The 19,970-nt window shown below is 38.7% G+C and overlaps 1 protein-coding gene across 1 annotated transcript in view; it reads right to left on the reverse strand.

Moving 5' to 3' along the window:
- Positions 1–1,328: 1,328 nt before the first annotated feature.
- The window catches only part of LOC311427136 (uncharacterized protein), a gene marked incomplete at its 5' end in the record, with an annotated part of 115,966 nt that continues 97,324 nt past the window's right edge, over positions 1,329–19,970 (reverse strand). Inside the window, 2 exons of the mRNA XM_084504225.1 lie at positions 1,329–1,833; positions 5,258–5,510. The remainder of the gene's footprint in view (positions 1,834–5,257; positions 5,511–19,970) is intronic.

A 19,970-nucleotide genomic window follows, 5' to 3' on the forward strand; every position in this document is an offset into this window, starting at 1 on the left:
CCATAATCGTGAGAGATCGGTTGCCCTTGCAAATTCTGTTACAACATCAATTGAAAAGTGATCATCATCAGGTAATAGTAACCCAAAAATCTAAAAATAAAAAAGAATATAGCTTTCCACTCTTGCTTTTAGCTATTTCTTCAACCTGACAGTTGAAAGAAAATAAAGTTTCATTGATGATTGTCATTAGCCTAGGATGGTTAGATCGCAGTTTTGCGACAAGTTTCAAAGAAGTCCCCCAAGAGAACTTCTATTTTTGCTAAGATGCAAAACCTGAAAAAATATCTTCTCACTCCTTTTATTTTCTATCCCTGCTCGGCATCTCTCCGAATCCCATGAGAATATCTCTGGTTTCTTCTGTCAAAATCTTGGGAATCTGCTCTTCTTCGCCTTTTTTTGACTTCCTCACATGTAGGGTGCTATATAAGTGTAAAGTATGATTATTTCTTTAAGAGATATGAACAGACGTTCCAGAAGATTGACTCTTTTAGAGCCTTTCATAAGACTTTGGTGAGGATGTATTAAGTACTTTTTTTTAATGTCTAAAGGAAAACAACCACATAAATAAGGAAGTGATTCCCACATCACTCAGCTTCCACAAATACTTCCAATTGTGAAATGTTAATATATATATATATTTCTTACGATTTAACCAAATCTAACAAAAACAGGTAGTTAACAGTAGTGTCAAAGATAAATTCTGTATTTCAATTTTCACATCAACATTCAGACAACATGAGAAGGAGCTTGCAGTTGGTAATCCAGAAACCGGTACTGATATCCTGCTAGAGGATATGCTGGTGCCCAGCTACTCAAAACATATCAACAAGCCAATGACATTCAGAACCTGGTATATTCCTGAGAGTATCCCTGATCATGGAATTTCCTTGGTACAGAGAAAAGGAAAAAGTAATTAAACTACGCTAAAAGAACTGCATTTTAAAGAGGCATAAAACCACAGATGTGCTAACACTTTTCTGAAAAAGTACTTTTAGGTGTATGTTTATATGACTTTGTGAACTAGAGCACAAGCACAAAACTGGATAATGAACGGTTTTCAGTGCTGAGAAGAGGCATAGTAGTGCAGCAGCAAAAGCGAAGTTGTATTTCATCTGCACACAGAAGTGATCATCAAATTAAGAGCCCATATCTTTCGTGGCTCTATGTTATCCAATACAAATAACACAAAAGTTACCAGAAAAGTTTTCTGACCAACTGTCTTCTTAAACTTCATTTCTATTCCTCTTTCCCAGATTTATCCATTTCATTTAGATACTTTAGGTTTTCTTTGGATCAAAAAAAAAAAAAAAAAAAAAAGCACCATGTGCTGACACACTATAAGATACTGTATTTTTGACTTTCAAAAATTCCTGTGCCAGACCCCACTTTAATTGACACTGGTATAAGTCATGGCTAAGAATTAATTGCTTAACATTTGTGTTAAGTAGGAGAAACAGAGTACTCAGGATCAAATTCATCAGCATTAGGACTTTTAACAGCCACCTTTTTTTAATCATGTGTTTGACAGTTCAGTGGCAAAATCATTAAGAAATGTGTGGAAGGACTGGGACTGATAAGGTACATCTAAAACCAACAAGTTTATTTGCTTTAATTTAATTATTATTGCCCTTTTTCATAAGTTAGCTGTGAAATATTAAAACAGTATAAAAGTTTAAGTAAATGTCAACATCAAAGGAATCCCAGACCCGTGACTGACACAAGATACTTTCCTTGCGTGACTTTCACTTCACAAACAGCAGAGAGAAGAAAACCTCTTGAGAACGATGGCAAGTCTTATAACTCAGAGCAGCCGTCAGGATTCTCCAATTTAAACTGGAACAAGATCGGCAGTAAATTAGGAGAGGAGCAAAGGTGTTTTAAAGCTATTTCTTTCCCACCCTGAGCCTCGCTGAATTCTAGTCAGTTGCAGCCTGCTGCTGATTTTGATCTTTTTTCCTTATTGCTCTAGTTTTAAAATTTGCAGCCAGTTGGCAGGGAATGCCAATGGATATAAAGTCCCATTCCCAAATTTTTTTCTCCTCTACCAGGAATAGGTAGAGGAGAAAAAACTTCTGCAACACAGCAAAGACTGAAACAGGCAAAATCACCTGGGCTGAAACACACAGCCTGCGTGCCTAGCACCACACAACGCATCTTAGCTTTGTCAACACTGTATCTTATGAGGCTGAGCCCATGCAGTGGTGTATGATGTCATGTCTGTCATGTGATTAGGAACAGAGCAAAAAGCAGGATTGTCATGCTAGCTCTTGACATGACTAATTTTTTAACACTAATTTCAGTAACAGCTGAAATTTAAAGTTCTGTTATGTGTTTCCTTAACTGTTGTTGGGCTGGGAAAGACTTGTGCATTAGCAACCTACTGATAGCCAAAAATATGTTATAACCAAGATTAAGTTGTACATGTCTATTCAAAATTAATTGCACATCAACAGGGTTTTTGTTTGTTTGTTTGTTTGTTTGTTTTGTTTGTTTGTTTTGTTGTTGTTTGTTGTTGTTATTGCTGGTTTTGGTTTGGTTGGTTTTGGAGTGAATGAACATTAGCTTTAAGTTGGAAAAGAATGTCAGCTCACTGTATTGTTAAACCACTCTTCCTCTTCTCCATTTCTCAGTTTAGTATCTTAACTGTCACTGTTTGTTGCTGCATAGTCCCATCTGCAGGGGCTGGGACATTATTTGCAAGGGGAACCCCTAGGACCCAATACTGGGACATATGCTTGTGCAGATGTAGGTTCTGTGGCTCGTCCTGATGGCAGGAGAGAAGATCTGTGAACAAGCCCACGGCAAAGCTGGTATAAAGTTTGAGATAAACAATCAGATTTAACCACCCCCTGTTTACTCCTAAAGCAAAAAAATGCCATTTTCTAGATTCTGTATTTTTTTACTGTAATCTTTACAAGTGATCTTTCTGTTCTCACTAAGTGAAAAGATTAAAAAAATACAAGGTTATATGGGGAGGGGAGGTGAATCATATAAAGCCTTTCATGTATGTTATGCCCCAGGTGTGTAATACAAAATGCTTTGTGGAGCAAGCATTTCAGATTTGGATTTCAGTATGAAGGCTGTGCGTGCATACTTTATTGAGGGTTTTAAACTCCACATTTCAAAGGAAAATTATTTAAAGCTTGGGAATACAGTAACATGTTAGCCTAAGGTTTAAAGAACTGCCACTCCACATCAGTAGATGGAGATTTGGCCTTTGGTCAAAGACTGACTTGTAAATAACCTATTCTTCTATTATTATTTTTTAAACTGTTTCTGTGACTTTTATGTACATTTCCAGAGGGGATGATCAGTTAGGGTTCCCGTTTTTTAAGAAGCCTCTGTCAGGACATTTACTGACAGTGAACACCAGGGTATTTCAGATTTGAGAAGTTGTCTGGAGGCACTGGCTGACCTGATCCCTTAATCCATTTTGGAGGACTATACTCGGCTAACACGCCATTTATTTTATGTATTCTCTCTGCTAGATTTACTTTTATGTGGGTTTCTTTTGTTCAGATCCCCTGCCTTACTCTGACAGAAACCAGCCAAGTTTTGATCAGTACAAAATCAGGACATATTGAATCCTTTCACATCTGAAATACGATATCTCTGCTTAAACTGAATGTATGATTCATTCATGGTTGATCTAGAGTTTTATTGGACCTTGGGCAAGTGCTGCCTCTGCTCCATGCAGTAGGAAGAATGCCTGTCTGCCAGTCCCATTAAAATCAGGACTTTGCAGTCTTTCCCATTACTGGCCTGAATAAAGCATGAGGGCCACACAACAACAATTCTTGCTTGTATTTAACATGAGAATATATCAATAACTATCAAACCTCAGGAAAATTTTTATTTATTATTTTGCAGTAGTCTTATATAAGAGTTTTGCCTGATGACAGACTTAAGTTCAGGTAGCTAAAGCAAGTAAGACTAGCTTTAACAAATATTAATTAAAGTACCAATAGTAACCTGCCAGTTGCATATATGTATAATTGGAAAACATGTTTACTTTTAAATATGGTGTTAACATAGCTAACTCAGTTTATTGCAGCATTGCTGCATACACTCTCCACCTTCCCTCTGCAAATCCTGTGCCATATTTCTTAACAGAAGCGGTATTATCTGGAGTTTATAATGTTGTTTCTGGGGTGGTATTTGGCCAGAGGTGTGTATAAATAGGTAATTTGCTATTATGTATTGCAAGGAAAAGTCCATGTGTTTGTTCAGTACGTGAATGAGTTCCAGAAGTTGCACCACGAATGGTCTTACCAGTATTCAACATGACTGCCACAGACTGAAAGCAGAAAAACACCAAACTGTTAGAATGAAATGAGTACTTGGAAAAGGAGAATATGGATTTCTAAACTGATCTGAGGATTTACTGTTTTTCTATCACTCTTCCTTTTCTAGGTACAAACTGTGTTTATACCCCACCTAGTCCACCAAAAGACAGCCCATCGCTATATGCATGTAACTCCTACTAATTTTGAGGAAAGCTGTATAGCTGAAAAAAGCAAAGAGTGGAGCTCCACAACAAGAAACTGGCATTAAGGGCTCCATAGTTGTATCAGGAGTTGTTCACTGTCCAAGTTGTTCACTGTCCATCGTACCTGAAATAGCCACAGCAGTTTCAACTACTGTTTACTGCTCCACCAGCAGCTAATATTCATGGGCAAGTGTTTTACGAGTGTCATTCAGAAAAGAAAAAAAAATAATAATAATAATAATAAAATAAATAATGAATAAAAATATAAATAAATAAATAAATAAACAAAAATCAGCAGAAACAGTCTGCTACTGACAATGAACAAAATTTGCCCATTTGCTGTGGGAGGCCCCCAGTGCAACCATGGTAGTTATATACTCATATGTAAGTAGATAGATGAGAATTATAGGCTTCATCATAAAGCTTTGTTACGTAGTAGCTTCACAGTGAATGTTGTTGGAGTGGAGTATTTCAGGTGGAAAAAAAAAAAAAAAAAAAAAAAGGATGTCATTTCATAGAGCTATGTTAGATTCAACAAAGGCTAATGGATTAAAGTTCTAAGTGGTTGTAATTTGTCTTAATTAGTTCCTCAGTATACAGATTTGTCTGGTCTAGCACATGGGAGAGTACTGAGGACCTTCCTCATGAATATGCTCCTCCAGTAATCTGTGCCTACAGGGAAGATATTCAATCACATCCACACCTGAGGTACTTTCTTAACAACTCTGCCCAAACTGTCTATGCTTTTTTAAAAAATAGAACACCTACTGTTCATGGAAGGTCTCATCTTCAGTAGCTTTGACGATTGTTGTCATCTAGGCAGGCATGGAAGAGCCATGGAGTTCAGCATCTCCTGGCTTTGTACTGTAGCAGTTATGGCTTTCTCTTGAGTTGCATTTAAATGGCAGCAGAGAAGAAGTCCCTTGCCTTCCTCTGCCACCATTCTCCATGAAGGGTGCTGAACACCTTTTCTTCTGCATTGTTTCTGTGGTGAGATACTCAGACCTTGCTCTCTGATTTCCTATCACGGACAAAAAAAAATAAAAATTGGGTGAATTGGGTGAATGTTGTTTTTGTTTTTCTCCCAGTTATTGTGGTATTCAGATGATATGTGGTCATTTATATATGTGTGTTCATGCAGGATGTCTGTGAAGTAAAAGTGTTTTGCTATTCCTAAATCATAGATAGAGAAGTGAAAGACAGATTAGCTGAGAGATTTACCCCAGGTTATACACAGAGGCTGTAGCAGTTTCAGGAACAGAATACGAGGAGTATGTTAATATTATAACCATTGGGCTGTCCTAACCTAGCCAAGTCAAAGCAGGAAACTTGATCTGAATGCAGTGTAAAATGGCCAAAATTTGATATAACACATAAATTTGCATTGTAACTAGTACAGTTTCTGGCTTATTTCTCTGAAAATTGATCCCACCAAAGAAGCCCTCATGTTTTATGTTATCATTTGTATATTAAGATGTCTGTTTTAAAATCATCTATCTCAGTGAATACTTACATGTATTATATAATTCTTAAATATCACTTTATTAAGTTGTTTGTTCAGTGACGGAATGAAATTACACAATTCTGAAACACAGAACTATTATGAAAGTAACAGTATGATGGGGAATTAGTGACATTTTAATGCTAGTATGTGGTACAAGGTTGGGTTGCCTTCTTGCTAAAGGACCAAGACAATGGACAATGTAGGAGTCTGAAACATGGACACAAAACTGACCAGGGAAGAAAAGATTCTAAATGCTGCAATAACCTTTGAAATGATGAAATGATGACAAATGATGTGTATCACAGAGAACTGAGCTTGGCAAACAGCACAGGGAAACACTACTTCTAGCTTTTGAAACTCAGCTTATTTGCTTAGGCTCCAGAATGTACTACTGAGACCGTCTCTTATCTTCAGCCAACAAGTACAGTACAGATGACACAGACATTGCAGTAAGATCTTTCCCTCTGCCATGAGTTATCACACCCCTAACAGCATGGCAGGGGCAAGCGTGGTTGCTCCCCATCCCAGCTCATGCACTGCCCAGGTAAACCCACAGTGAGAGACATGGATGGCACAGAGAAACAATCACTCCCTGCCACCTACAAAAGAAACAAAACAGCCTCCCTCTTCAGTGTGACACCACAATAGTCAGCTGGGAAGAACATCAGAAGTCATATAACCAAACATAGAAAACAAGTTCTAGATTACTTATTTTCATCTCTGTGTATACATATTTCTTCTTTGCTGTCAAGCACATAGCTGTATCAGTTTGAGACAGAAAAAGCTCTTCTTGAATATACAATAGCTTTGGAAAAGCCCTCTGAGAATAAATTACAGAAGCAACTAAATATTAATTTCATTTTGAAAAATTTAAACCCACTTTTTAAGATGTAGTGTTTACCACAGCAGATGTTTTACTATCACAGCAACATGCAAAAGGGGCATTAACAAATTTGCTAAAACCCAGAGAGAAAAACAAACATAATATGGCAGGAACTTCAGACCTTTCATTCCATGTGCTTTCTTGAAGTAATCCTGCTTTTTGCATTCACCTTGCATTCACCTTGCAGAGGTCCCAATGTCATGGAACTCGTGTATGTGAAAACATGTTGTCAGGAATAGGAATGCTAACACACAGTACCACTCTTAGGTGGTCAAGAGCTGCACCGTAGCAAAATAAGCAGAAGATTTCCCAGATCTCTATGTTTTACCATTTTTTTTTTTTTTTTTGCAAGATGACGTCTCTCTTCAAACTCCCTGTCTTGTGTCAGTGCTGAAACACCTGAAGCTCTTTCATGTCCACTGCCACCAGATCAAGTCTCTATATGCCTGCGAGGATCCATGTAGAAATACTTTCATTATTAGAGACTGGTGTAAGACTTGAATGCAAAACTTAATATAGCCCTTCGAAAATGTTTGGTACCTTTAATTATACCCCAGACTCCTCAGATATGCATATAAATGTCTAATCCTTTTTAAATCCTATTAATTTCTTGTCCTCGAAGAGTGTCTGTGATAAGGAGTTTCACAGTTTTTCTAAATTTTGCATGAAAGATTATTTTCACTCATCATTCTTGAGTTTTCTATCTTTTGGTTCCATTGAATGCCCCCTCACACTTTCCTGATGCACTAGGAAGAGTGGAGTGCACAGATCAGTATGTTTTAAAGCATTTGGTGTCTTGTTGGCTTGCACAGTGTCTCTTCTCATGCATCTCCTCCCTAAGGTAAATAAGCCTAACCATTTTGCATAAAAATTTATTTTTCCCAAACTGACATGTAATTCCACAATATCCTTTTTAGGATGAACTGAACATTACCATACCTACTACCCATATCAGAAAGATGAAGGAATTTAATAATAAATAACTCCCACACAGCAGCTGACACAGGGTGGGTGCACCCAGAGGATATAACCAATTCACCTTTGGTAAATTCATTTATTTGCTGTAGCTCACACACCTTCAGTGTCCAGATATCCTGTTACTTAGGGTCTGCAGAGTTCAATAGCAACGACATAACAACCAGTAGTAAAATTGCTGCTTCTGGTATGTAATCTGTGTTTTACCCTAGCAGCCCTTCTGTAGTCTGGATTTTAATTTTATACTGTACCATCTTCAACTACGAGTAATTCTAATTAATCTGACTTTTAAAATGGTATTACAATAGACCTGGCCATTACAAGGCCATTAAATCTCGGTGGAGACACCATGGGGTATAAAAGGCTAGAAGTATTGCCGTGCTCTCTTTCTTCATAACTGCCATTGCTCTTACAGAGGAGTTAAGTCATTGCCTTGTTGTTTCCAGTCAATCATCCCTGTCTCTTTATTCAAAATATGCTGCAGGCAAACCTTTTAATGTTGTCCATGCATTTTGTTTTTATAGCATCAAGTTCTACATTATCAGAGCCAGTAAGTAAAACCACATGTAATAATAATAATAATAATGTCTTCTAAAGGGAGGTGGGAACTATGGTGTGTGAGAATAATAATTTTTCACCATGTGTGTAACTAATCAGAAGCTAATGTGACAAAATGTTGTATCCCTGAAGAGAAACACAGATAACAATGAGGAGGTCATAGTTCTCCCCTTTATTCAGAGTTGCTAAGAGATTTTGACCTCTGACATTCATATGAGTTGGCTTTATTTAATTTAATATTTCCTTTTCTAATGTGTAGGTTATAATCTTGTGTATGAACCTTAATATCATAATACACTGGACAAAGATTCCTTGACAAATTAGATTTTTCTATTACTTTTTAATGACTTAGGAATATTATGCTTTGATCTGTTTCTGAAATTCAGTATAATTTATGAAGTTACCAAGAATTTAAAATCCTATGTACCATGATCTGTCAATAAAAAAATGTATTATGAATTATTAGTTAAGTTTTGGACACCTGCAATATGTATCAGTACCTGAGTACCACTATTTTTTAAGTAGAGGTAGCAGCTTTGCATATAAAATACTAAAATTAAAAACACAATCAAGTACACTAGTGTTTACATCACTTTAAACTTTTGAATTCATGTGTGTGACTGAATTGGACATTCCTCCTTTTTATGTTGTATTGAATTGTACTTTAAATTACAGAATTAAATGCTCAAAGCAGAAACCTTGTCAGTTGCAATGTCACCGAATCAAATGTTGTAAAGATGAAGTAGCCCTGCTGTTATTTCTGTCAAAGCCTTCTGGCTATACTTCACATTTGGTGCCTTTATTTGTTCCTCTATTTCTATTTTGCTAAATAAAATGTTGAAGCAACAGCATACACTGTGAAACAGACTGTAAATATAAGCAGCGAACTTAGACAGAGGTTGAACATATGAAACAAATGCCACATAATTTGGAATTCTCCCCAGTTTGGCAAATAAAAGAAGTAACAATTTCCAAGGAAGTACGTGAATGTGTATATCGAAACTAAACTAGTGCTGTTTTGGCATGTGGGCTATAAAAGAGTTATAAAGCAAGGTAATGAAGTCTCAGTCTAACATCCCATACCCAAAAGCCTCACAGGAGTTACAGGATAATTTTGGAGTACTTTCTGGTCTTTCATAGGTCCCTGAGTCTTTTTACCTCCCAGAAACACAATTGTGAGTTGTTTATATTTCTGCTTAATATTATTCTGAATATACACAGAGGCAGTACTACTCAGAATGAAAGAATATCTTAAGATATTATGTTGTTACTGCATTACATTTTTCTTAGGTTACAAAGTGCTCTTTAGAAAATGTTCTAAATAATTATGCTTCATTTTGCAAAATAAAAATAGCATCTTGCATTCAGTTGCTATGATTTCTTATAAGAGAAGAAACTGTTATGTAGTAGTCAGTGAGCAAAGAGCTTTGCAGCTGAGCTGATTACATTTTTACTTCTTTTTTAAGACATACTTCTACCAGCCCTGCTCTATAGTTTTAAAAAATCACTGGTCTTTTTGGTGCCCAAATTTCAATGGCAGATCACCTGAAACTGTACACCAAAATAATCACATGCACAGTAGGAGGCTTATTCTTGGAGATTCTTGTGTTTCATGGGGTTTAGCACTGACATGCTCCTTTCCTGACAAATTTGCTGCAGTCAAATAAGACATATTCTGGCTGTCACTAAGCTGTGGATTCTGCAAATAATTGTAGCAACCCGTTTTTATTGACAAACAATTACAATATTTTCCAGACAATGCCAATAAAACAACTCTGTGTCAGGCAGAGATATCCAAGCCACTTGTGACAGGGTACAGTAACACAAGTACTGCTTCAAAGATGTGTCTGCCTAGTACCATGGTGTGGCACACAGACACGCTCATGAGCCAAAATGCCATTGACGCTGAGCATACATGTAGGCAGAAGTAATGCACACTGTTTCTTGAGTTTCCCATAGGGTAGCACAATGCATAGTACATGCCCTATAAATATGCCTAATTCCATGTTGTACTTCTGTGTCCCATGGGCCTCTAGTGAAGAGGTAATCTTCCCAGTCCTTTATACAATCCCTTCATGAGGCCAAAACCAAGTTTACTTATTCCCTGTGGTCTGCCTGGAACTTTAGGGATAGAATTCCTTGGAAATTATGTTGAAATTTGTGCAGTTTCTGTGTCACCAAAATCTCAGGACTTCTTGTCTATTGCATTTCCTCTTTGCTGGCGCTAGGATTTTTTTCAAAGAAAGTATGTTTAGATACCTAAGACACGCACCTGGAATAACCTCCAACTGATGCACTTCAAAAAAGATGAAATTTTAATTATTTTAATTATTATATTTAATTATTTATCTAATTATTTTTCTAACTAAAGGTGATATATTTGACTAAGTTACAGACAAGGCTTACAACTTTTATATAAATACTTCAGTACTTCATCTTTGGTAATGGTAGCTTTTAATATTAAGAAATGTTTTTTTTTTTTTCTGAGCTGAGAATTGATTCTTATCTTCTACCATACAGTATGCAAAGAAAACTTTTTGGCTACCAGGTAAGAATTTACCTCTGTACTTGAGTTTTCTAAAGTCCTTGTTTATGCTAGACTTCTCAGCAATACTTATTAAGATACACACTTCCTTTCTCCTTTGGAAACAGAAGAGTTTTATATGTAATTTGACTGATTGTACTTTCTCCAAATTCTGTGAGAGCATTTTTCCCTGGATCACCTGAAATACAGACCCAGGGACTCAAAACCTACAGTAACACTTTTAAACACAACATATTCCTGTTTTCTAAGTGCTAACACAAAGTTGTGCTCAGGAAGTTTCTAAAACAAAGGGAAAGCTTTAAAATATTCTCAAGCCTGAGATAGAACTGAATGTGCTTAAAAAGAAATGAATCACAGAGCAAAACTCCTGCCTACATTTCTCAACCTGGGAAAGTTACTGTGATTCAATTCGTATTCTACAAGCTGGCTGAGCTATGACCTTGACCCCTTTATCTGAAGCTTTGAAAAGTGAATGCATCTTGAGTGGATGTGGCTTTCTGCTGGCCTGGCAAATTAGACATAACCCCCCAAAATATATTCAGGCACATATTTAGATAAATGCAGAAACAGACAGATGGTTGTAACTTAGCCTATGATCAAAATGGAAAAAAAAAAAAAAAAGAATCAGTCTCCAACAACAACAAAAAGCATTTTATTTTTTAACAATTTCTTCTCCATCATTATTTCTTGCCAATTCTTATTCTGTACACTCAGTATTCCACAATCTTGCACAATTATTACAATGTATTAATAATTAATTGATTCTTAATTCTTTTGCATCTTCTGGCACTCATAATATCCTGGAATAATAATTATATAATCATGGCCTGGAAGAAAAGAAGACAATATCTAATTTAAAAGTGTTTTACTTCAAATTTTAAAACTATAATTTCTTTAAATATATTTCTTTAAATAAATATATCTTTATTCACTGCTCAGAATACTGTATGGTGGCATTCATTATTTCTAATCAAGATATCCTTTCATATTTGCATGATAATCCTGCAGCTCTTAAGCCATGAAAAAGACCATAACATCACCATTTAGTGGCTGCTCTTTGTCTTCATTTATATGTTTCACCTTTAAATATTTACTTGACAGCCTACTTGAATTCAAATATACCTGCAGTTGGGGAAAATAAAGTGTGCCATATAACTCAACCCAGCCATGATTTGTGGAAAATTTACATGAGCAGATTGACATAATTTATGTTCGAAGTTTAACCTAGAGTCAAGAAACAGCAGGTATTAGTCACCCACTATTTGCCTGCGTGTGGTAATGCTCAATTCAGAAGACATGATCCCAGAAGGAGCTTTATCTTTTGATGTTGCTTTTTGACCTTGCAGAGAGTGTGAAACTAAATCCTTTATAAAATACAGTGAACCTTTAAAGACTTCTGAGTGCATTTTATGTATGTCCAGTTGGTGTTTGACAAGCAGACTATATTTCCCTCCCTGTTTAAAAACTGCTAAAAGAGCTTATGCAATGGAAAGTCCTTTGGAGGTGAGAAGATCCCCCTGCTCAGGGCTCTGTGTGTGTACATTAAGAACGAGGGCAGCTTGCTCACATAAAGACCCCACTTTTTACTGGTCCTCCTGGAGCTTTTAAGGGGTCACCCAGCATGTGGCCACCATAGGCTCTGACTTCTGAGTCCAGTTGTCTCCCATTCAGACAAGGGATGTCTGGATTTCCAGAACCATCTCCCCTTTTGTGCCCCAAAACTGTACCTATTCCCATGAATGGTTATAGTGGGATGTGGTCGCAAGCAGACAGGCAACGTTCAGGGAGGGTTGTTAATTAATATCCACATCATGGATACTTATTTTCATTTGTTTCATTTTTTGTCCTCACCATGAGATGGTCCACAGAGAAGCCAGCAGTGACAAGTAATGCCAGGCAAGTTCATATTTTTACCTCAAATATGGTGCATTTTTAATTATTATTTCTGAGGAACACATACAAATGTAGCTTCAAACTTGCATAATTATTTTTCAGAGGCTCTAAGTCTTTGGAAAGTGGCTGTCTAAATATGAATTTAGATGGCTAGTTTCAACATGCAAATTGGAGAAACACGGGTGGTAAGGAGGGTACATGTTCTGCTCACAGTGCACAGGCTCAGCCAGCTCAAAGAGCAGAGGAGATGGGGATTACTAAAGTGCATATGGAATCAGAGGAGGAAGATTATTCATATGCCTATAGACTTGTAATAAGTAAGTACAGCCTGTTCCTGTTTAAAAGAAAAAATCAGTTCATCTGTGTTGTGTTGTTTTTTCTTTCCCCTGGATGTGTTTGTGAAAATCATAATGTAGGTAATGTCACTGCCGACACAATGCCGGGATCACTCTTTTGTGAGTTCGTCAGACCTGAAGGCACATTAGCATTTCAGCACACTGCATTCCGAATAGATCTGCAAGTTATTTCTTATTGCAGCGAACAAGCTAAAGTGTCGCCTTGGCGTTCCAAACCCTCCGAACCTGCAGGCTGCTGGCACACCCTGGCTGTTTGCTGCTCTGACTTTCATTTCCCACCCTGAGCTGTGCTCACTTAAGTGCCGCCAAGGTTCCTCAAACCATCCAAGTGAAACTCTTCATAAACCAAACAACAACAACAACAAAAAAAAAACATTACCAGCATCCACCACCAAACGCTGTGGGCTTGAGAAGTCGCCAGCCCAGAGGCCTGGAGGAGCTTCACTGGGCTGGGACATGGCTCTATGAAGGTGCTACTGACCCTGCCAATGTAGGTGCATGCTGTGGCACCTCCATTTTGGAAGTCCAGCACATCATCCACCCAGGGTGTTTTAGCTCGGGTTGGTAAACCCAGTGCTGTCAGCCCACTCAAGATCTGCACGTATTTGCTATGATAATGATGCCTCTGGCTGTGCGGCAGCCACGGCCTATGCGAGCAGCTGCTCCATGCGGCTCCAGCTTAGAGGCTCAGCAGCACCATGCTTATCACGGCCTGTTCCAGTGGCAGGCACCCGCCCGAGCCACTCTGCTGAGAAATGGAGAGAAGAGCATGGCGACAGCAAAGCCAGGATAAATTCTGTATGTACTTAAAGATGAAATTACAAACCCCACATACATATGCAGAACTGCGAGATATTGACTAAGTAGATTAGTATTGGAAAGCACCTTAATGAAAGAAATCTTTGGCAACTTAGGTTGAAATGCTGCAGAAACCCACAGGGGTTAAAAACTTTTTAAAGTCATTATATAACAAGAAGACTGCATTCTTTCTGAAGCAAACGCTCCCTCCTCACGAGACACACAGCTTCAATGTGTGAAGACTTCAGTCTTCAATGGCCTCTCTGCACACAGCAGTGCTGACAGTGATCAGTGTTGGGTGCAGAACTCACCGAGTAGCCACTGCTCTCTACTTCATTTGCAAATGCACGGCTCTCTGCAGTGTCAGGCTGTATAAAGGGTTATTTTCCCTCTTGCTCATTTAAATCTCTGTGCTTCCTCAATTTCTTTTGGCTTGCAGTCCCCTAAATATTGCCACAACATTCTTAACCACTGGGCCTGCAGAAATTAAGTGGTCAAGCAGTGTTTCATTTGTCTTTAGGTAGGTAAGGATGTAAACCTGAGGATGGTTGAAAAGTGGCACTCCTCCGATGCCTCTCAGAGATGAGGTAATCAGTGACAGCTCCAGGGACAAAACCATGCCAGCAGATACAGACCCTCTGAACCTCCATCCCTTCCTGAATCACCCAGCCCCTGCACTTGAGTTGCATCAAGAGCTGACATAAGAGTTTGGGAACTGGGAGACTTCCCAGTTTTTGCATGACTTCTCTTCCTTTGGAGAAATGGAGAAGGTCTACAGAGAAGAGCAGAAAGAACCAGGTGTGGGCCAGAGTGTGAGGAGGGAGAAGGCAGTGATCAGCAGGGATCAAGTGCAGCTCTGCAGCCCTGCAGCACAGCCCTGGGTGCAATGACTGGTGTTCTTCACCATTTTGTGCTCTTCCTGGTGAATGCATCTTTGGAGAAGGCTGCTGTGCAGCAATGGCTGCTGCTTGTACAAAATTACAGCCTCATGAAACCCAAGCCTGAAAGTTAGCAGCAACTAAGCCAGGAGAAATTAGACCCAATTTAAAGTTATCATAAGCATCTATCTTCCGAGTCCCTCACTGTGTAAACCAAACTGCCTGAAGCAGAATCAGGAGCCAAATCCAGCTTGTTTTATGCACAGCAATAGCCTCACTGAAGGTGGTAGGACTAATGGAGTGAGTAAGGTGAACAGAATGTAGCGCAAATATTTTGCTTTGAGTTACTTGCAAATACCATGTCATGAAAGGGGAATTTCACACCTCACTTATTAATATTATAGCCAAGAAACAAGAAATACATTTGCCTTCAGTGAACTCAGTTTTCCCAGTTGCTGGTTCAGCTGAATCTCCCCTACAACAATATTTATATAGGCCCTACAGATGAAGAAATGTCTTATCCAGTCCGGATGTATGAATTTCAAGATGCTTTTAATACCCAAATCAAGCTGTGTGTCTTCACAAAGAAAACTATACTATTTATGATGGCATGTATGTGGAATTTAGGAACCTAGAGACTTCTATGAGGAAGTGAAACGTTTGTAACACCTCTTTTAGTTCTTGAAAGACGGATTGTATGCACAACAGATGTCTGTTCTGTGGAACATTGTTCAAAGGAGCATTGTACTACTGGCCCCTGTTTGATTGCCTCTAGCTATCATCCTAGGGAACAGGAAAGAGAGTTGTGAAGCAACTCAAGCAAGTATACACCAGTACTAAATAAGTATTAATGAAACCAAGGCTTCCCTCTGCAACATGAAAAAAATAAGCCACTTTATCATGTTATTTTAGCAGGAAATTATCAATTACATTGCGTTTGGTGCATGCTAGGTAAGATACTGACTTACCTACACTCACATTTTCTTCCATACAATTTTTAACATGTCACAAAAAATGATGTGTGTGTCAGAAACTGGTTTTATCCTCATCCCTCAGAGATAAAAGAATTAAACCTTCCTTTAAGCACCAATGGAATCTGAAAGTGTAGGAAGACAGATCCATCCGCTAATAGTATATTTTTTTATGTCAAAAGTTGTGTTAAAAAATGTATGTATATATATATTGAGCCCCACAAACTTTTGTAGATCTTTGTTACCCTGCAGTATGTTGAAATATTAACACAAATTGCCTCTGTAGTTATTTCCTGTTAAAATGCTGTAAGAATGCTTATTCTCCCAGTGTTTTATTGAACAACAGGAGATCCTCCTCCTGGAAAGGAAAAAGATTCTGTTTAACTCTCATAGTGTCCTAAGGGAGTCCTGCATGAAAATATTTCTTCTGGGAGACTTTCTAGATGCAAAAGGATTGGACTTGGCCACTGGGCAGTGACAGAGCAGCAGCACTGAGTCCAACCACCATGTTTCATGCCACTTGCTACAGTAAAAGCATTTTTTTTCCTATAAAGTAGTCATTACATAATATAGCAAGTGTAGAGATGTACAAAGCTCACTAGCTTACTTCCTGACACTCCTTCCTTCCATTTCAGCCTTTTTCAAGTAGATGTAATGAAACCCTATTTTTTTCTGTCTGTAATTTTTGCAATTTTCAGTACTTGAGAAGGGACATCAGAGAATCAAATCCTAGCACAGTTTCATTTCCAAATCAGGTACAATACCTCAAGCTTCCTGGCAATATCTTAATGTTAACTTGGAACATCTATTTCTGGGCAAGATGTGTCTCCCCTTAATACCTAAATGACTTTGTCTCTTTCTGAGTCTCTACATAAATATGTGACGGTTTTAAGGTACTTTGCTGCTTCCCTGAATGTGGGTCCCTGAAACCAGTTGTATTTGACAGCTTTTCCTGGTAACGGGTACTTTCCAGCACCAAATAATTTACGACACAATTCTGGGCTGAAAGTAACTTCAATTGCTTAAATCAACAACAACAACAACAACAACAAAGACTGGAAACACTTATTAAAAGATAGGTTGTCTGGGACTGAATGTCTCTCTTTCCTTTTCCTGTTTGCTGTCAATTGTACTATGCTGAATCATAAGGTTACTGCAATTTTTATGTCTGCTTTGAGGTTTTGTAGTTTTTCTCTTATTTGTGCTAGCCCTTTCCTTTAATTATTCGTAAATTATTATTCTTGGCTAGGCTGAACTTTTCCATGGTGAACTGTTTACCACCCAAGCAGGCCTTGCTTCCTCCTTACCTTTGCTGGCTTATTGATATTTCCTATTCCAACAGCTCTTTTCCTCCCCACATATTGTGCATGAATCTTCTCCTCCTTGCCAGCCACATCCTCACCTTCACAGCTCACTTCTCTCTCTCTTTCTCTCTCTCTTCTGAATAACAAGCCATTTCCTCTCTCATTTCCTCCCACAGAAGATGTTTTTGGGCCTGTTCCCAAAAAATCTCTGGCATTAAATTATGCCCATTCCTGTCTTTCCAGTGGGCAGACTTCCAGACGTGTTTCATCTGGCGTGCAACACAGGGGCAGGTCTGGCTTAGTAAATCATGTTCGTGGCTCGTCTGGCATTCCTGGCATCTCCGGACAGTGGTGACAGGGCTGGTGGTGGAGGTCCCCCCTGGCAACAGGCTCTCCAATTCATGTTTTCAAATCAACTGCAAGAGGTCCGTTATGGTATAATACAAAAACAGGGTTTCCCTTTTTTTATTGCAAGTGAAAAGGCTATTAAACTGGGGAGGCAAGCGCTGAGTCAGCCATATTTACACAGCTAAAATACATTTCTCAATTTACTGAATGGTAAGTGTATTATCCAATTACCTTCATATCCTTAACAAAGTTAAGGGTCACTTGAAAATAAGCTCAAAAATTCTGGACAAAAACAAGAAAGATGTCTGATGCAGAGGATTCCTCATAGATAGAGTTAAAAGAGATTTTTCTTTAAAGTATATAGGTTTGAAAGAAATTGTGTTTAATCTGCTTTGTATTATTTTAAGCACTTACATCTTGGTTTCCATTTAAGTGACTGAACACAATTAAAATTTCATAAAAAGAATTAAAGAAATTACTGTTTTTCTGATTTCTAGTTTGAATTTTTGTTTAAATGGCCATCTCAGAGAGAGCATTTAACTTATTTCTCTGCTGATTTAAATGTGATCATTTACTTAATAATACTAATTAAGAGTAGCAGGCAAGTAAGCAAATAAAGCAAGAATCTTATACAGCCCAACATGCACTTTTAACTTGACGGAAATGTTACACTTACAACATTAAGCAGTTTTGATCTTCACCTTCAGGACACTGACAACAGAAGACCTGAGTGTATGAATAAATTATCACCAGGTAGAATTTCTTGTGAACTTCCAGTGCAGCAGCTGCTCCATTGCAACCACGGCTGTACATGTTTGGAATAAAACAAGGTGATTTGAGCTGGTTCTTCCCTGGCTGAAAAAAGGAACCTTTCACCCTCCCATTTGCTTCTGGGTAAAGTTGGAGACGTGGTGTTAAAGCTTAGCATCAAGGGCAGCAAGTCATTTTATTTTGCCCAAATCTTTAGGCAATGCCCCATAGCCAGCTCCCTGCCAACACCACTGCATGTTGTCCACTGCCCCAGATGTCCCCTGAGAAGTGTGCCACAGCTCACTCAAGCCCCTCCCTCCTCAGATGTGTTCAGAAGCTCTTGGGCATGTGAATGATGAACAAACCCTTCAGTGGAAGAGGTCTCTAAGGAGAGGAGCACTGGCAATGTTCTTAACGGGTTGAGGGAACATGTATGGAGTGACCACAGCTGTTGTAAAGAAAGCTGAACTGATCTCAGACCAAAACTGGGCTTTTTTTCTAGATATATTACAACAGGTGAGTAGGTCAACTGGTAATGTAAATGGTCTTTCCCAAGTTAATCAAGTGTGAATGTCTTCCCAGGGGAGCCAGAGAAGCATGAGGAATACATGGCTCAGCCCAACACAGAGTATAAAAAGCAAACAACCAGCACAATAAACTGAAAAAAGCAATGAGTTTGAGCTGTCTTCAATCCACATACTCCTTTCCAGCGACTGGGGGTGCCCAGCATCAGCACGGTGAGAATATGGACACTCCTGATGGGAATCACATTTGTTTTGTGACCCCACTGTATATTGCAATAACTATATTATGCTCTTGTTATTTCAGTGCATTCCTGGATCATTCTTCTAAATCAAAATTCCCCATAACATAAAATATCTTCAGATAGTTAAATTTAGTATTAAATTATAAATCCTCCATATGTAGAATATCTAAAATAACCTGGACAGAAAGCATCAATCTCTGACAAGAGGTGGCATGGGAATAGCCAGCAGGGGATGAGATAAAAATTATTTCCATCTGAATTCTTCCCCTTCATAGAAATATAGGATCATAGAATGGCTTAGGTTGAAAGGGACCTCAAAGATCATCTACTTCCAACCCCACTCCCATTGGCAGGGGTGCCACCCACAACATCAGGTTGTCCAGGGCCTCGTCCATCCTGGCCTTGAACACCTGCAGGGATGGGGCATCCACAGCTTCTCTGAGCAACCTGTTCCAGTGCCTCACTACCCTCTGAGTGAAGAATTTCCTCCTAATACCTACTCTAAATCTCCCCTCTTTTAGTTTAAAACCATTCCCACTTGTTTTACCAATACCTGTCCATGTAAAAGGTACTCTCCATCTCTTTTATAAACTCACTTGTATTGAAAAGTATTGAAAAGCTGCAATGAGGTCACCCTGGAGCCTTCTGCAGGCTGAAGAGACCCTGCTCTCTCAGCCTGTCTCCATAGCGGAGGTGCTCCAGCCCTTGATCACCTTTGTGGCCTCCTTTGGACCTTCTCTAACAAACCCACCTCCTTCTTGTGCTGGGTTCCTCAGACCTGGACACAGCACTCTAAGTGGAGCCTCACAAGGGCAGAGCAGAGGGGGACAATCACCTCCCTCCACCTGCTGCCCACCCCTCTGTTGATGCAGCCCAGGATACAGTTGGCCTTCTGGGCTACAAGCACACACTGCTAGATCATGCTGAGCTTTTCATCCACCAGAAGCCCCAA

This window comes from Aythya ferina (genome assembly GCF_964211825.1).
Source record: "Aythya ferina genome assembly, chromosome: Z".
NCBI classification, from domain to species: domain Eukaryota; kingdom Metazoa; phylum Chordata; class Aves; order Anseriformes; family Anatidae; genus Aythya; species Aythya ferina.